The 11,482-nt window shown below is 35.9% G+C and overlaps 1 pseudogene; it reads left to right on the forward strand.

The window, feature by feature from the left end:
* The first annotated feature begins 1,042 nt into the window (after nucleotides 1–1,042).
* On the forward strand, nucleotides 1,043–1,592 carry LOC106983769 (60S ribosomal protein L28-like; annotated as a pseudogene).
* Nucleotides 1,593–11,482: the final 9,890 nt, after the last annotated feature.

The following is an 11,482-nucleotide window of genomic DNA, read 5'->3' on the forward strand; positions in this document are numbered from 1 at the left end:
CCACCCAGGCACCCCTGGTATATTGGATATTTAATGTATTATTAATACAGTTATATATATTTATCTTGAAGTCTATCCACTCTGGTTGATAGAAACATGAACTATTTCTCCCCTTGTGTGAGTCCTGGGAACTGTCTAGGCTATTGCTTTCCTCTGGTTCTTTAATGTATTTTGGGGTTGTTCCTTACTTGTATGTGCTGTTCAATACTTAGCCAAAAATTTAACAGAGTTCTTTGAAGATCTGTGGGTCTCTCTCTCTCTCTCAGCCTTCCACTTTTCCGTCTTCATCTGCATTCAACATCATGAATTTGAGCCCCTTCTCCCTTCCCAAATACCAACTGAGTAAGTCATTGAGCCCTCTGGAGTCTTTGGGGAATCTCACTCCCTGCACTGTGATCTGGAAACTCATTCTATGCAGGAAGCTGGAACAATTTCAGGGCTTACTTTAAATGTTTCCCTTATTCCAAGCATCAGAGAAATTCAGTACCTACCATCTAATGTCTAAAACTAGTTGCTTCATACATTTTATTCTGCTGCTACATGATTACAGTGAGAGGAAAATGCTGGCAGTAGTCAATGCTTCATAGATGAAAATAAAAGTAATTTATTTAATATTAAGTTAGACACTATTACAAAAAGAATATACACACCTGTGATTCTGCCATTCACATTTAACATCTACTAGTTTGCATATTTGCTTCAGGTCAGTCTAGTGAAGGTATATTTTATATTGCACGTAAGTTGCACACAGAATAGAACATAAAACATGAGTATAGCCTAATGAATTCTGACAAACTATGTTCACTTGTGTGTAAGCAGAACCTAGATCCAGCAATACTACATTACCCCCTCTGTCCCCTTCTGTCAAGATACACCCTGCTGAGGTGAACAACTGACTACTAACACCAGAGATATGTTTGCCTGTTGTAAATTTTATGTAAATGGAATCCTACATTTCATATTACTTTATACTGGCCTTTTTTCATCAAAAATACGTTTGGGGCTCGTTCTGCTTCCAGCTACCCTAGCGAGACGAGCAGCAGCCATGTCTGCACAGCCACAATGGATGGTCCTGCACAACTGCTTCAACTATCTGATCCAGGGGAACGAGCAGATACACAGCGTGGAGCCCAATAACCCTTCTGCTATAATAGGCTGATTCACCTCAAGGCTGTGGGCATGGAGCCTGCAGCTGAAGGCTAAAGTGTGGTGGTGGTCAAGAAGTGGAGATCTGGCCAGAGAAAGCCTGCCACCTCCTACAGGTGGACCGCCATTACAAGAACGCCAAGGCCGCCCTCAGCAGCAACCGGGACATGATCCACAAGAACAAGTGCAGCCCAGATCCGCACGTGGCGGCAGTTCATAGAGCCAGCCCCATCCCACCCAGCCAGAAGACTGTGATGCTGAAAGGGATGCATCCCGCCCCACCAAGACCTCCTGAGCACCTGCTCCCCACCTCCAAACCAATGAAGATAACAACCACCTCAAAAACAATCTCCACCCCCCCAAAACAGTTTGTGGAATTCATCTATGTTGTGTATACTAATGCATACATTCATTTAATAATATACAATTATTTAATTGCTGTATAATTGCTGTATTATTGCTGTATAATTATTCCATATTAAGTATAATAAAATGTGTAATCATTTTCCTTTGGTAGACCTATAGGTTGTTTTGAGTTGTGTTTTATTTACTTTTTTTTAACCAGGATGCAACTAGGACTATTCTTGTAATATGTTTACAGTGGATATACATGCACATTTTTTTGGTGGCTTTGTATTTAGACATTGAACTATTTGTATATTTCAAATCATTTTTAAATAAATGAAACATTGCAAATAAAACCATCGCTCCTTTTTTTCTCTAAGTTCTTTTAATGTAGGTACTTATTATCATGAATTGCTGGAAACTCTTTCTGGGCATATTTTAATATATCAAACTATATGCACAGTATTTACATGCAATGCCCTATAATATTGTTTAATAACCAGATGAATGGTATTACAATTCCGCTTTCAGTATCATATTAATTCACACTGTTAAAGTTAGGCCGTGCAGTTACTATTCTGCTGACGCCACAACAATAATTTGGGAGCATTGCTTTCTTTACTGCTTCTTGGAATATATTAAGTAAATTCAGAGTTATCCATTCATTGAAAAACTTGTAAGCATTCTCTTATGAAATCTTTCAGGCATTTTTTAAAAATTTTGGCAGAGAATAGATTTGAAAGTTGAAATAGTGAATGAAGGTAATAGGGAATTTTTAAAATACCATTTTTAGATATTCTTATAGTATTTGTTTGTATAGATTTTTCTATATTGGGTCAGCCTCAGAATGTTACATATTCCAGTATATCAATATTTAAAGTATTAAAATCTATTAATGTAAATTGAGCAAAGAATTATCCTATAATTCTTGTTTTTTGTATTTATCTGAGTTTATGTCCCTGATCTCTTTTCCAATGTGAAAGTTTGCTTTCTCCCTTTTTCCTTTCTGAAATTAAGTATGTGCACATTTATTCACTGTGATGTTGCTCAAAACAGCAGTTGTAAAGAAACAGATTTTCACAGAAACAATAGCAAATAAATTATGGTACTTTCATACATTGGAATAGGCAGTCACCTCCACACCACCACCACCCAAAAACCTGATGTCAATAGGTGAAGAAAAAAAAATTGTAGCCGATGTATGCAATATGCTATCATAAGTAGAAGAGACTTAATGTTATATACATGAATATATGATACATCAATAGTATAGACATATATATAGGCATATATGTATATTTGTATACATATATGCACACATATACATACATATACCTCTGGAAAAATTTAAAAGGCAATGATGCCATTAGTTGCCTTCAGAAAGAAGAATGGGAGGGCACTATTTTCTGGGAGACTTTTCACTCTCCATCCCTTCTGTGTTTTGAATTTAAATTATGTCAGTTATGTGAATATATTACCTCTTCAACAACAAGAAAACAAGAAAGGAGGGAAGGAAGGAAGAAAGGAAAGAAGAAAGGAAGGGAGGGAGGGAGAAAGAAAGAGAGAAAGAAAGAAAGGAAGGAAGGAAGGAAGGAGAAAAGAAAGAAAAAGAAAGAAAGAAAGAAAGAAAGAAAGAAAGAAAGAAAGAAAGAAAAAGGAAGAAAGAAAGAAAGAAAGAAAAAGGAAGAAAGAAAGAAAGAAAGAAAGAAAGAAAGAAAGAAAGAAAGAAAGAAAGAAAGAAAGAAAGAAGAAAGAAAGAAAACTTCTTTTGGCCCAGCTTAGTTCGGTTTGCTAATAAGTAACAGCAGTTCAAACTTCCACCAGTAATTCATGAGACTACCTGTTTCATGGCGTACTTATAATTATTGGTACTCAATGTTATTAATCTTTACAATTGTTGTCATTTTAAAGGGTGCAAAGAATTATATCATTGCTGAAATATTTATTATCTTGTCTAGTAGTGGGGTTGAATATCTGTTCATACGTTTATTACTCACTTGCATTTCCCCCTTTAAAAATTGCCTTTTTATATGTTTGAATTGTTTTTGGCAATTTGCAGAGAGTTCTTTGTGTATTAAAGTTATTAGCCTTATGTCTTCCCACATTTCTTGCAATGAGCAAATGAGCATTTATAGTTTCTATAATAAATGTAATTTAAAATTTCTATTGCCTAATCATTAAAAAAGTTTCATAGCTAGGTGGTGCCTAAAGGCAATATAATATGAAATAAATTCCTACATTTGCATATTGCTTTATAGTTTATAAACCTTTATTATGACATTCTCCTTGTAAAAAATAATTACCTAATTTTTTAAGTAACCCATTCATATGATTCGAAATGTGAAGTATACAAAAACACATGTGAAAATTTTTCTCCTTGACCCCAAGAAACTCATATTCCTTTGCTAGAGTTAGTCAATGTTATTAGAAATTTCTTGTATTCTTCCAGAGTATTTATGCATATAAAATCAAATGTGTATCATTTTCCCTTTTTATACAAATGGAAACTTATTAGATACATTATCATTCTCCTTAGTTTTTATTTAATCATGTTTCTTAGAGAATATTCCAGGGTTTTTATTTAATCATGTATCTTAGAGAATATTCCGATTAGTGCATGCAGAACTTTCTCATTATGTTCTCTAACATTATAGTCTGTTTTATGGATACACTGTAACTTATTTAGCCAGTGTCCTATTCATGAGTATTTAGGTCTTTCAGAATTTATTGCAAACAGTAAGGAAGGAAAAATATTTTACATTTTATTATTTCAAATTTTAAATCTATAAGATTTTAGGAAGAAAAATTACTGGGTGAAAGTTATGTATGTTTTGGATTTTGCAAATATATCTAAATTTACCTTCTAATAATGTCTCATTTTCATATGCTCATCAGTTCACTGTGGTATCAAACTCCTTGAATTCTTCAAATCTGATAAGAGAAAGACAATTGCATTTGTCTTATTATAGTAGTTAATCAGATAGATATAGATATACAAACCGTGTGTATTTCCTTTTCTTTGAAATGCCTACTTATGTCTTCCTGGTTGTAGGGTGTTTATTGTTATTGCTGTTGTTAGAAAATACATTAAATATACAATTTCCATCTTGTGCTGCTTGCAATTTATTCTTTTACAAAGGATGAGTTTTATAACCAACTTTATTCATGGATATATTTATGGCTACTCACTTCTTCCAAAATCATTTATGGAATAATCTTATTTTTCCTACTGATTGGCAGACTAAGTTGTACATTGAATTTTCTATGTTCTAGGATCCTCCCCTGAGCTTTATATTCTGATTTGTTGATCTGTGTTGGTTCACATTAATTACATACTTTTCAATCATTACAGTTTTTTAATATTTGCCTATGTCATGATAGCATGAATCTCTCCTCGTTATCTTACATTTACCATGTTTCTATGAAAATGATTGCTTGCTTACTTTTTATATGAATGTTGATATTAATTGTCTAAGTACCATCTCCCAATCATAAAAAAGAATCTTGATACTCATGAAAAGAATGGATAAATATATCACTGTGAAGTCACACTGTAAACTCCAGGACAAGAATAAACAAAGAGCAACACTGCTAACATGGCAAAGCCAATCCTTATTGATGTAAGTCAGAATAGTTATGTCCTGTGGAAGGGGCGTGACACTAATTGTGAAACGTTGCAAGGGAATGCTCTAGGGTATTGGAAAATTGTACATCTTGACTGGGTGATGGTTACTTGGTTTTATGCACAAATACCTCTTTCACTTACCATATACAAGTGAGATTACAAATTGCGGGGTGGGCACCATGTAAGATCTTGCCCAATAAAATGGTCAGCATTGATTGTAAGTTTTTAAAATTAACTCCCAGAATTTAAATTCTAAAGGATTTCCTATAACCGCCCGTATTTTAGCTCTAATACAGTATAAGAAGTTTCGCACGTTTGGTCCGAATTCCCACAAGGCTCTTCAAATTATGTTGCGTGGTTTCATTTGGATGGAACACAGTCTTCAATTCTCCATGCTTCTCTGCAATCACTTTTGTTTTATCCACCTGAACTACTTCAATCATTTCCTTTGCTGAATTTCGGCTTTACAATATCGTTAATTTCACCGAACTGGGTCTGCTTATTTATTCTTTAATCACCATGTGCACTTGTATTACCGATAGTTGGTCATAAAGCAAATTCACTTGGAATGCCCATTCAATTCTGTCCTTTCTTAAAATTTCAAATTATAACCTGATCCTTGAATGCCTCTTCCACTATTCCATCCCTCAATAATCTGTTTCTTTGAATGCCATTATAACTAACTTTAATCTGATTATCAACTAGTATGTAAAATATCTTATGGGTTTTTTTTTTTTTTTTTGAATTCGAATACATGTGCTGTATTATATAATAGCACTATTAAGGAATGAATTTTGTTTTTCTTTTTTTTTAATGTTTATTTATTTTTGAGAGAGAGAGAGACACAGACAGAGTGCAAGTGGGAAGGGGCATAGAGAGAGGGAGACACAGAATCCAAAGCAGACTCCAGGCTCTGTGCTGTCAGCACAGAGCCCCATGCAGGGATCCAACCCACAAACCGTGAGATCATGACCTGAGCTGAAGTCAGACGCTCAACCAACTGAGCCACTCAGGCACCCCTGAATTGTGTTTTTCATCCAGTTTCCTTAGAGCTTACACAAAGTGGATCTAATTAGCAAACTCTTAATTGTTTGAAAATTACATGTTAGAATGACCATTTGAAAACCCAAATATTCATTGGCAAGTTTGCAATGGAAAATCCATTACTGGATATGATACAATGTCCCATTCAGGGTAGAAGAATATCATCTACAGACATATATATTTTGTTCTAATAATTTATAAAAACTATGATTTAAATATAAATATAGTAAAATTAAGATATTAATGGTTTTGAAACTTTGATATATATTTTTAGAGAAAAGAAATAAATAAAATGTTGTGTTTGTAAAACTGCTGACGAATTTTCTAGAAAACGATGCCATTTTTTCTTTTTTTTAAAGAGGAAATCAATACTTTTTGTAGATTAAAAATAAAGTAAAAACAAATTGATGCCCCATTGCTTTCCATTACAGAATTACAGAGTAAAGGACTGTGTGACATCCAGCATTTTTTTTTCATATCAAATCACTTCACACAAGGGTTTAATGTTCATTTGGAAAAATATGTTCATTTTATTGTATATTTCTGTAAGACCCATCATCGCCAGGCAAGCTCCTTTCGATAGTTTATATTTCCTTTCGTTGATACGATGCTGAAAATGGTCATGTGCATTTCCAATTCAAATAGTGCTCCAAATTTTTAAGCCTTATGCTCACCTCTGTTAAATGGAATGAGGCTGGAACTAAAGTTTCTTCGAGACCCTTGTTCCAAGGCACAATCTTTTTGTTTCAGGTATTCATGACACATGCAATCACAGACAACTTGTACCCTGTGGCACTAAGAAATTAAAAGATAGCATGAATGGTATCACACCAGAAAAAACTATTACAGTGATAAACAGAAAAAAGGCAATTTAGCCTAAGTCCTTGAGACATCTAAACTAATATTCAACAAACTAAAATGTGTAACTTGCATATGGGAAAGTCAATGAAGTCATTCCTAGATAAAAGTCAACATGCCCAGAAGAGGGACTATGTAGTGGGGTTGTCTGAGTGTGGCAGTGATCTTTGGCATTCAATTAGGCAGAGGGAGTTAACTTTCTCAAAGCCTCATTCATGCCTATACAAGATCAAAGCTCTCTCTGTCATCTATCTGTCTCTGGTGTTAAAAATAAGTTCCTGCACTGTGGTTTATTCTCCTCTCTTGAATCTGTATTCACGCATCTTTTGTTTGTCAAATGCAGAGTTGTGACAGCGTCTGATTTTTAACAACACTTTGAAGTAGCTGAGGGAATATGCTATCAGTGTCAACAGAAAATAATTAACTTTTTGTATGAAAATGCAATTCAGGTTTGTATGTGGTTTTGTGATCTCAAAGGCCTGTGTTTATTAGTTTCATTTGACATTTGATAATTCACCTTGTTAGGGGCAAATAATTAAATTTGAGGCATTTTTTATTTTGTGAATTCATACACAAGAAAATGAATATAATCATAATAATGTACATTATCGTTGCCTACATTTTCATGAAATTTCTAAATTGTAGGCTAAAAAATATATAAAAGAAATTAAATGTGGCCAACTGAAACCACTATTGTGAATAAGTAATGAAAAAAATTTTAATTAACTTACACATTGTACTATATTTGTATTCGCAGGCTTGCAGACAGTCTATGTTTTAAAGTGGTTAAATATTCCTTGTGAAAACTGTATAAAAAATCAATTTACTTAGCAAATTGTTTTGATAAATAGCCACCACCTAAATAGGCAGAGTTGAGTATTTAAAACAGGAGAGGTGATTATGTTTATATACATTTGTGAACCCAGCTCTGGCAATTGTATTCTGGTACCCAAACCTATAATAGACTAAGGAAAGAATAAATATGACAAGTGATTTGACTCAGATATTAATGACACATTTAGAAATAGTGAGAGAAGAAGTAGATCTTTCCATAAATGTATAGTTTCTGGTGCCTGATTTTTAAAAAAAAATTTTAATGTTTATTTACTTTAAAAGAAAGAGAGAATGGAGGAGGGGCAGAGAGAGAGGGAGAGAGAGAATCCCAAGCAGACTTCTGGGCCATCAGTGCAGAGCCCATCAAGGGGCTTGATCTCACAAACTGTGAGATTAGAACCTGAGCCAAAATCGAGAGTCAGATACTTAATCAACTGAGCCATCCAGGACCCCCTGGTGTCTGATTTCTCAGCCTTGGTCCCTGACATTTGCCAGGACCTTGACCTGACTTGCTTATACAAGTGTAAACATCAAACATTACCTGACTATATCCAAGGCTGGATTCAAGAGCATGGGAGCATTGCAGTGGCACAGGGCCACAAGTTCAGAAGGCCCATGTGCTTGGTTTAATGCCCTGTTGTCACTGTCTTGAAATGTTATTTTTGACTTTGTGTTTTGATAGTGAATCTCCATGGCACAAGCAAACATGGTTGAAGGGGGAGAGGGAGGTATGGAGTCTCAGTTCATGTATAGTCCTGTCTTTTGGCCACCCATGCAGATTTTCAGTTGCCTAGTCCCCTACTCTCTGGCACCCTAGACACCGCTTGCTGTTGCCTCTTCCCTCTACCTGAGCAACAACGCTTCTCTTATTCAGCTAGGGTGATGGGGGGATGGAGCCTACATTCTACCACCACTCTTCACACCTCAGTGGGGGCCTGAGTATAAGAGAAACTCAGAAGACCTGGATCACAGTGCAGAGTCGGGCACCTGAACTCTGGAGTGTCTCTGGGTCGGGCTGGTGACAGTCACCTCTAGCCACTGGAGACAATTCCTGGAGCATCCAGTGGGCAGCCAGAGGCCACACGTTGAGAGTGGGTGGGGCAGTGGGAAGGAGGACGGCCGGCTTAAATTCTCTAGAGCCCGCTCTAAGCCCAGTTGTGGGAGTCCCACAGTGCAGTGGGAGTCCTAGCAGGTGCCTTCAGTCATGGGTTGGGTAGCAGGGGTGGCTGTGAGGGTTCTCATATCCTGGTATTCCCATACCCAGGGCAGCATCCCTGGGGATGGCTCAGTGCCTGGCCAAAAACCTCTTTCCCTTTTGTCGAACCTCCCAGTGTGTAATGTGGATGTGTTAGCTCTGGAGTGGCTAGAGGCACCCTCCAGGAATGAGTTATAAAATGGAAATTGTGTCATTTTGGTATTTTCACAAATGAGTTAAATGCTCTTATATTTGTTTTTAAAATGAACACTACACACTATAAAGAGTAATACTGATAATATTAAATATTATTTACTTAGAACAACATTAAACAGCAAATTAAAATACCCTGATAATTCAAGAGACAGACTACTGAAGAAAGAAAAAGCTTTATATTTCAGTGTCTTTACAGCACTTTTCTTTTTTTTAATTTTTTAATGTTTATTTATTTATTTTTGAGAAAGAGAAAACAGAGCATGAGTGGGGGAGGAGCAGAAAGAAAGGGAGACACAGAATTTGAAGCAGGCTCCAGGCTCTGAGCTGTCAGCACAGAGCCCCACACGGGGCTCAAACTCACAGACTGTGAGATCATGACCTGAGCTGAAGTTGGAGGCCCAACTGACTGAGCCACCCAGGGGCTCCAGCACTTTTTGTTTTGAACAAGGGGCCCTGTGTTTTCATTTTGGGCTGCAGCCTGCAACTCATGTAGCCAGCCCTGCTCATACATAGCTGTCTTGCATTCTGTCTCAGTGCCAGGTGATAGCTATTATATTTTGCCATTTTTTTTTAAAGCTGACCTGATATAGATTTGCCTTTCAGGCATATATGCTGTATGTGCCTCCCTATGTCACTGTCCTTCAGGACCTTCCACGGTGAACTTGTCAGTCTCCACGCAGTCAAAAAGTTCTTCCGGATTGTATTTTTTGGTCCTGAATTGCCCTGTCTGGCCTCTCTGGCTGATAGATTGCAAAGATGCATGTGAGTAGGGCTGCAGCAGGAGTTTCAGTAAGAATTTAACTGAAAACTATGGCGCGGATTCTTCAGGTTGTTATGTTTTCAGCACGGGCGGGAAGAACAGGAATATTGTGGGGAAGTTAAATATTTGATTAGCAGTAGGCTTAGAGAATCTATAATGTCCTTTTCATCTCTGAAGTTTATGATTTCAGAGAGAAGAGATATTGTTGGCATAAGAAAAATAAATGATCTCGAATGTGGTTCTCATGATTATGAATTATCACTGAAAATTGGCTTCAAAATCTAGGCAGATTATAGTAGTTCCATAATTCTAGAAGAGGCAAGTTGATAGAGCTCTACAGTCTCATCTTTCCGACATAATTTGCCAAAAGTTTCAGACAAAATTGAATGTTATGTAATATTAACAGATGAGAGAAATAGAGAAATGAAATGCCTGCTGTGATCCGATCACTCATCTAACTAGTCACTACTTTGTGCCCATCTAGATTTGAGAGTAGCTTGTGAACTTGGGCAATTCACTTAATAACTCTTAGCCTCTTTCACTACCTTTAATATGGCAATAATATTGCCTCATTTTGTGATTAGTTGCAATCACACAGAAAGTCTCAGCACCACAGACCAAATAGAATTTAATTCCATTTCTGTTTGGAACCTCTCCGTTTAATCACACTTTCATAATGTCCTACCCACATAACAAAAGTAATGAACTTCACTGAATGTCCTTGTAAAAAGGGGATACTTTTAATATCAATTTCATGAGAGTAATATATATGAAATATAAGGCATTAATTAATCTAATTATTTTTTGTGTTTTCCTTGATGTCTTGATTCAGATAAAATGTGTGTAAGGACTAAGTTTTGAATTATCCACCAAAATGCGTTTGGACAAATTACTCCAATTATTTGTAAAAATATTTTTCCAGACATATGGTAGATAGTGCCTAAATAGTATTACTTGATATTCAAACTCAAATTGCAACAATATTCCAGGTGGGTGCCTTTACCCATCTTTTCAAAGTCTCTTTGCCTATAAGGAAAGCAAAACATACCAAAAACCCCTTGCCTTTTTTTTTTTTTTTTCATTAAAGCCCATTTCAATGACTCAGAAAACTCTGGATTCAGGCCCCAGTGGGTTAAAGATTTGGGGCACCTTCATAAATTATAAAGGCATATTGTTTATTTCAATGCAGTTGATTCTTCCTTTTTTTAAATGTGATTGTTTATATAAATGCTTGCTGATTCAACTTCTTATTGTGTTTCATAATTTTTAATTACTCTATACCCTCACAGCTACTTAGGGCAGTAGCCTTCCATATGATGTCACTATCCATCATTTATTTATATTTTAAACTATGTTCCATTCTCCTGACAGGATTAACTCCCTAAGATAAGCAATTCAAGTCATTAGAGATATGAAGAGAAGTAGAAAACAACTATTTTCCCTGCCAGGGGTTGGAATA

Source organism: Acinonyx jubatus, chromosome D1 (genome assembly GCF_027475565.1).
Source record: "Acinonyx jubatus isolate Ajub_Pintada_27869175 chromosome D1, VMU_Ajub_asm_v1.0, whole genome shotgun sequence".
NCBI lineage: Eukaryota > Metazoa > Chordata > Mammalia > Carnivora > Felidae > Acinonyx > Acinonyx jubatus.